Genomic DNA, 8,229 nt, shown 5'->3' with positions numbered 1-8,229 from the left:
TGCATGAGAAGGGATGCATGAAACACAGGGAGAAGAAAAAAGGATTGTACATGTTTTCTGGTATTTTCTGTCAGTTTTTTCTGAAAAAGAAAAAAAAGCCCATGAATGATTTAAAATAAATGACATATAGTAATGGAATGTTGTTTACTAGCTGCGAAGAGGTGCCAGGGGAAGTGTGGTAAAAATCCTTATAATTTTAAAAGTAGCCTGAGTTAAAAAATAAAACCAAACAAAACACAAAACATAGGTTCACTTGCTAGGGTTTGTTTTATTTTGTAAGATGAGTAAAATGAACACATCTAGCAAAAAGACCAACATTCTAAAGAAGATAAAATTCCTGATGAATGACTGAGTAATGGTTTGCCTGCAGTCTTGAGCAAGTCCAACAGACAGGAGCATATCATGATAGGATTAAGGTTTTGGTTAGGGTGGGATCAATTGTTGAGATTCTTACATTCTCCAGGAATGCAGGATACACCTGATACTGTTTTTAAGCAATTGGGATTGTGTAATGCACTGCGAGACTGCAAACTAACAATCTCCTCGACTGAGAAAACAGAAGCTGGGAACCTCAATTTCACCATTCTGAGATGTTTGTTTTTGTATCCAAAATAATCTCAAATTTACAATACATTTCGTTATTATTAATGTTTATTCACTAAATTACTTGGTTTTCTATAAATATCCAAAGCAGTTTGTTTCCTAACAGCAAAAAAGGACAGGTGTGTAACCTTCAGTCCAAAGGTTTCACAAACGCTGGCTTTAAATCAGTTCACATCCATGGAAATCCATGGAAATGTTGTATTTTCTAGGCTGAATAAGAGTTCAACAAACACTGAATGGATATCATATGAAACGATTTAAAATGTAAGGTGTGAATAGTTATACTACAGCTGTATGTGCATCAACTCATGTATTATAATAATTCAGTAGATTATACAAACCCCAAGTTGCCTTTCAAGTCCTTCTATGTCTTTTTTCAGTACGTCTTGATTGGTTAATTGTCTCCACATTATCACCTTTTTCATAGTGACACTCACTGTTCTGTAAAAAATGTAAACAGTAAAATTAAACTTGACTAATTGAATCCCCTTAACTACACTTCTATGTAAGTTTATGTTGTAGAACTCTATTTCCCATAATGCTGCTGCAAGAAACAAGTGTATGCTGGGAAGAAGAAAGGGGAGTGGGAAAGACCTAAAAAAAATTAAGTTTGAAGGGTTTATAACTCTTAGGTATTCCACTCGTTTGCCAGTAAAAAGTTATTATCTGTGCTGTACTACATTTGTAGTAGATGTCTGGGTATTGATACCGGGTTGCTGCCCCTCAGGAGAGCCTCCTTCCCACTATGGCATTCAGAACTTGAATAAGTTTGGGAGCACATGAGAAGGAAGCAAGGAAACCAGACGAATCTGAGAAGAAACCCTCATCCTGGAGTTTTAAACAGCTTGCTATATAATTAGATTAAGTTGGTGCACAAAGCATGGATGTAATGCGCATTTCTGTATCTGTCCTGCACTTTTCTTCTGAACGCCCCAGTTCACCCCACATTATATTGGCACCATTGTAGCTTTGAGCTATCACTTTTTCTTGTCTGATCCTTCCCATAAAAACCACATCCAGGTTTTCATGCAATAGTTTCACACTTTACATTATTAGATTTATTTCTATTTGGTTATGTTGCACATTTTCTTATTGTAGATGTATTAATTGTTTTAATTTGTTCTACAATGTATTATGTTGTGGTTTGATTTATTACTTTTACATGCATAAGTTAAAGATCTACCTAGTTGAATTAATCAGCTAATTCCCTTAATTGGTTCCCATCCATTTCTATCCTGTTCACAGCTGCAAGGTGATTACATCTAGATAAAGAGAAGGCTCTGACACTGAAAGGTAAATATATATAATCATTGCTTTCCTTATATAGTGTAATGATCTGGGACTGTGTATGTGTAGGTCTGCAGTCTGTGTCTATCTATTATATGCATGGGGGTGGGGTAGTTCATGTTGAATGTTATTGATGTCATTTAGTGGGAAGTACTGTAGACCTGTATAACTGCCAGTGAACATCCCCAGGGGTCATTCTTCGTATGTGAATAAGTAGGTTAACCGACTAAGTTACAGGATAACTTGGCATAAACTCAGGATTTTCCGTTCTCCGAAGCGAGCTTAAAGTTCATTCAGCTATGTTACCAGGGCAACACGGCCAGCATCTTAAACCTGCTCCCTGGCAGGTTAACTGGAAGTTAGCCAGCTAAGAGTCTGAATATATTTAATCTGCCCAATGAAATGACAAGCGGACATGCCCCCAATGATGACGGCGCCATTCCTAGCGGATCCAGTAGTATGGGAGCGATCTTAATAAGGCAAGCTTTTCAGCGAGAATGAATTAATAGAGATAAAAGATTCCTTAAATCATACAAATGTATTTAAGTGTTACAGGTTCCGTCGCCAAGGAATTATTTATGTAGATGATTAATTAGGATTGAAAATCAGTAATGCTGCCTGCCACTGTCATGCATTGACACAGAGCCACAGACCCTCGGTGTGGCTGCGCTACTGAGCCAGTTTCTCTACACTGTAGTCGGCGCAGAACGTTTGAGCAAAACTGCAGTGTACAATGCTGTTCGGAATTTTGTATAGATAATGCACTAGTTTGGGTTATTTCAGTTATAACATTTATTCAGCACCCCCCCTACCCCCTTTATTTCCTTCATTTAGTTGAATTCCATTTTTTGACAGTAAGTGTTGTTGTGGGAATAAAGTGTTGTTAAAACATTGTGAGGGGAATATTTTCCTTTCCCCTCCATATATTGCACCAAAGGGATCAGCCTGTGAATAGAAATAAATAATCAGATCCAGTTTGATGAGTGAAACCTTGATATTCAAGTGTAGACATGATAACTAAATATCCCAGTTCACACTCACAGCCACCTTCTTATCCAATAATTATTTTTCCTTCTCCACCTTCATAATCTTTAAATAACTGTAATTCAAATAGGCTGTAAGCAAGATCAAACACAGTACATTTTCCAACAGCCTAGAAATATGAGTTATATTTAGGAAGTATAGGTACAACTTTTAATGTAAAAAAACACAAAAGGATACTAAAGAATACAGTCTTGGATCCCCTATCTTCAAAATATTTAAAGGAATATTCATTACAGTAATTTAAACAAATCACAAGGGTGTTACATTTAATTGCATTGCATTGCATTGCAGTTAAGGTGTGTTTCTACTAATTAAGAAATATTAGAATATATTGTATCGGGAGTTACGTGTATGGGATTCGAAAGCGGATCTCCCACACCGGAGTGCAGTGACCTAACCACATCACTATGGCCCATTAGTTATGATTATCTAAAGCTTAATTTAATCAGGTGGTGATGAGTGATTTCGTATTCTAGATAAAATAAAATAAATACATAAATAAATAAAACAGCAGTGAGCAATGTTGTGTGTTAGCTGGGCTGTCTTTTGTAGATGCAGCAGTCTTTTCTTTATTCAATATAATGTTATTTGCCTCCATAATAAGCGCAGAACTAGGCAGTCATTGATTCGACGCGCCACTGAGTGTCCTTTCGTATTCAAACAGGAACGCACACTTGTCGCACACAATATTATTATTATTATTATTATTATTATTATTATTATTATTATTATTATTATTGAATAAAAAAAACATGAAAAATGGCGGCATCTTGGTCATGTACATCATAACAACAAAGCACTATCAGTCACTTGCAACAGTATTAGAGTGGAAACTATTATTTTAAACACACAGACACTTCTACATGCAAATACAAATAGTGTAAACTGAGATGTAGTGAGGGTTGTTCCAGCTGTAGAGAAACCGTGAAGGAAAGCGAGCGAGAAACCGAAAGTGAAAGTAAAAAATATTCTTAAATGTGATTCTCAACACACTGTAATGCAAGGTATTAAAGTAAATACATGAACATGAACAGCGGTACTACAGCAATGACTTTGCTGAATCTGTAGTGGTGGGTTATTGCTTTCAAATTAAAGTCATTTTAAACGGAGATCACAACGAGTGCGTGACTTCCTGTTAATATAATGTTACCGATTCAACACGGGGGGCAGGAATTTGTCCTCTTCTCTCTCAGTGAAATCGTAACTTATGGTGACATGTTATATACTTAACTGTGCAGAGACGCTGGCTCTATGCAGTGGATTTGAAAGGGTGAACATAAGAGGTGTACGGTGTGCGAGCTACACCCGAAAAACTGACCTGCTAATTGAGGCGCTTAATATTAATATTTGGAGATAGTTGCCCCTTAATGAAAAACATTGCTTTTACAAGCTGTAATTATATGTAACGTGCACATCGGTAATCAATGTGACAACCAAATGAAACAAAGTAAGCAACTAAATGAGGTTTAGTGATGGTAACTGCGAATTGAAAATCTGCAGCAGTTCTAAGTTATACACGTTTGGTATTGATGTACACAAACGAGACTTGTAGATTAAAGTGTTTACTCATGTATTATGATACCAGAGCTATTTATATTATAACTAATTTAATTTAAAATGATACATTGAAATCAAATCAGGGTAGTTGATTTTTTTAGATTAATACTGGCTTGTACTTTAACATATTTGACCACAAGAGGGGAACTTGACCATGAAAACCGATTTTGTCAAAATGTGCCTTCATCTTATTTATATTATTAGGAGCCTGAAACCATACGTTTCTTGACTGGAATCACCTGGCAGCCTCAATAGTTGCCTGCAACAAATAGATTTTATTAGTATTATTATAATTTTTCTGCCATTATTTTCAAAAGCTTATTGAAACAATACACTTCATACAGGATACACAGCTGTGTAGAGCGATGCCATGTGTAATATGGAAGCCATATGTCACATGGGCTGGTGGCCAGATTGGTGTAAGTGACACATTTTGGACAATTTTCAAATATCTTCTTCTCTGAAACCGCAGGTATGATTGATCTGGAATTTTGTACACATGCCCTTGGCTAGATCCTCCATCAATATGATTGCTGAAACGAGATGGTTTCCTTGAGCCAATCAAATTTTAGCAATGGTTAAATTGCATAAGGTGTCATAAAAAGCAGTTTTGAAGTACATTATAATGTGTTAGAATGAATGGTACTGTGTAGATGTGTACTTGGCCCCCTGCATTGCTGCTTGCAGCTATATTTTAGTTTTGAGTTTGCAACGAGGCTGCTGAAGAAATAAGGAGGTTTTACATATTTTTTACACACTCATAGGCCATGGCAATACATGGTTCTTGCTGCTGTCAGCTGAACAAATGTAAGACCTTTTTAAGACCAATCTCTATAAAATGTAATACCCATTTTCACAGAAAGAATTCCAAACAAATTCTAAAAGCTGTATGAATTGTAAAATAATCAAACGTTTTGATGATTGTACAATACATAGAGGACCAATGGAATGATAGTAGTTGATGGCAAGGGTTTTTGTTAAAAAAAGAAAAAAAAAACTCATTGTCAAAGTCAAAGTCTAAAGAAAATAAAAAAACAGCATATTCCCTTTAATTTTAAGTTTAATTTCCCACATGTTAGTCAAGATATTAGCTTCAATTCTTCACACTTTTTTCCACTTCAACATATAAATCTTTTAGCTCCAACAACTTCTCCTTTAGTAAAGTTAAGGGAGGTTAAGCGGTATCTTGGGGACTTTTTTATTAGATTAATATTTTAATATTTTTAATACATAAAACCAGGGGTGTCACTTGGATTTGAACACATTTTGGGCTCTGCCAAACTCTGTGACTTTGGTAGTAATCACAAACATAAATAATGCAATGACGGATAGTTTGTTGAAAAATATAATGTTTTATGATACTTTAGCCTCTGCAAATGAAAACACCACAACATATCTGTTACTTAGTTTTTTGTTTTAGAAAAATGTGTGAATAATAACTGTAGGTTGCTGCACAAAAATAAACACCAAACTGAGATAAACAGATATTCAGGTCTCCTGACACAAGGTCAGCAAAGTTATCGACCAGATTTCTAAACAAGGCAGCATAGCTACAATAACATCATTATGTTTTGACAATGCAAGTTAGTTCAGTGGATTGGCAACAGTGAATTAAATTATCTGTTTGTTAGATTTTTTACTCCCTGGGATTTATGCTACCAATTAAAATTACTCTTTGGTGGCCAACATCCTGCACTCTGGGTAGAGAACAGTTAAACAGTTTATAGCCCAGCATTGTGTAATATGATTCATATGAATGTAATTAGTTTGCCATCAAAAGATTTGGGGCTATTCATAAAAGATTCAGGGCTATAAAGCAATTAATCCCAGTGCTAACGACACCACTACATAAAATCACAATGGAGCTTGCTAGTAGTATAAACTCAAGGAGACAGCAAAATCTTTATAATACAGTTTCAAATAAATTTAGGTTATAGTAGTACATAGACTTTCTGATTATCTGCATTGGTGTATGTGTTTTACAAACCGTTAATTGTTAATAACAGATTTTTACATGTATCCAAGATGTACAAAAAAGATGTGTGTAATACCTAGGGCAAGTAATAGGTAGGATTGTTGGAGAATATAGTTTTACTGGAGGTCTTGATAGTTTACAAAGAAGACAGTTTCAGCTGTCTGTTTATTGACTGCTAACTGCAACAGATAAATATTCATATTCACTTTGCTCAAATTGATGGCTACACACTCATTGAGCCATGGATTGTGAATAGCATCTGGTTACCACCATTCATTGCAAACAAGTTTAGTTGTATTGAACTTAATTATGAATAGTCAGTATGAAGGTAGAAATATGTGTGTACATTAAAAACATACCTTTTCTGGGTAAGATAGGAAGATCATCTTGAATTCTTCAGGTTTTTCCATGAAATTTTCAATAAATCTGCTATTAAGAAGGATCTTTTTAACATCTGTCTCTGCAATGTTAAATGAAGATTCTGACAGAAAAATTGTTGCATTTGCCTGTGAACATGAAAACAAAAACAAAAACAGATATGTACTGTATATGTAACAGGACCGCTACCACAAACAAATAAAGAACATTAAACAAAAACAAAAAAGCCAAGGGCTCACAGAAGTGTATGCAGACCTGTCAACCCTGGACATTTTTTTTTGGTGCCACATCAGCGGCGTAAGCTAAAGACATTCGTCAACCTATCAAAAAGAAACCAATACAGTATGCATATACTTTGGATAACAACTACTTTGTTTTTTAATTAACCTAGTGTCCTGGTATCAGGATAGTGCTCCCTCAATATATTCTCAATATAAAGTGCAAATAAATTATTAATAAATAAAAAGAGCCTCTATAGCTACCTGAAAATATAAATATATTTAGCTAATTGCTGTTTACATTAGCTCTCAATACAAAAAGACAAGGGGACAGATTAAATCAAAACTTTGACCCACCCGCTAATAGAAAACTATAAACCTGTACATCATAGCGGTTACATTGATGATTTGAAGAAAGTGTCATAAAAGTTGGAGAAGTGAGGGGGGAAACTGTGACAGCAAGGATGTGACGTGTCATATGTCGGCATTCGTTTTCTGCTCCATTCACAAAGACCCGTTGCCGGAAAATTGTTGCATTTAGACTAGGGGTTAGATTAAATCAAAAAGTTGACCCACCCGCTAATAGAAAACTACAACCCTGTACATCATAGCGGTTACATTTATGATTAGAAGAAAGTGGCATCTTACTAACCCTAACCCTAACCCTAACCCAAAAATCCAGGATTTGTTTCAGTGTGAATGGAGCGACACATAGGAGTGTTCAGATGTTGGTCGCATTTGCTTTTGCAGTTGTAGTGGCACTTGTTTAATGCAAATTGCCATTGTATGTTGCAGACTTGGCGAGGTGTCATTATGATCCTCCATGTGACACACACTGTCTTTGGCAGCCATCATAACCTTTCTGGTGACAAGACAACTTATCAGGATACTAGGTTTTGTTTTTTGTTACCAAAAAACAGAATTTGCATACATGATCAAACAGGTGACTGATCAAGGCATTGTTCCAGAGACCTGGGTTTACAACAAGATCAAGATTGAATTCCAAAACAAAGTTAGAAACTTTGCTGAGGCAATCAGGGCAGGCAGACAAATTTGCTAATAAAATAAATAATTATAATAATATATGATGTGTAGAAAATCATGTGTTTCAGCAATCAACACGATTATAACTCTTTCCCAATGACCAGGGGTGGGTTTGTCAATTGT

General features: G+C 35.5%; 1 long non-coding RNA gene across 1 annotated transcript; it reads right to left on the bottom strand.

Annotated features, from left to right (window-relative positions):
• On the bottom strand, positions 1-6,968 carry LOC136712003 (uncharacterized). The gene is made up of 3 exons (XR_010804793.1): positions 6,826-6,968; positions 945-1,044; positions 1-80 (listed from the first exon to the last, which is right to left on the bottom strand). It is a non-coding gene; the product is annotated as an uncharacterized LOC136712003 (long non-coding RNA).
• Between the last annotated feature and the right edge of the window lie 1,261 nt (positions 6,969-8,229).

The sequence above is a fragment of the Amia ocellicauda genome, chromosome 16 (assembly GCF_036373705.1).
Source record: "Amia ocellicauda isolate fAmiCal2 chromosome 16, fAmiCal2.hap1, whole genome shotgun sequence".
Taxonomy (NCBI): domain Eukaryota; kingdom Metazoa; phylum Chordata; class Actinopteri; order Amiiformes; family Amiidae; genus Amia; species Amia ocellicauda.
This window is presented reverse-complemented; position numbering and strand designations above follow the sequence as displayed.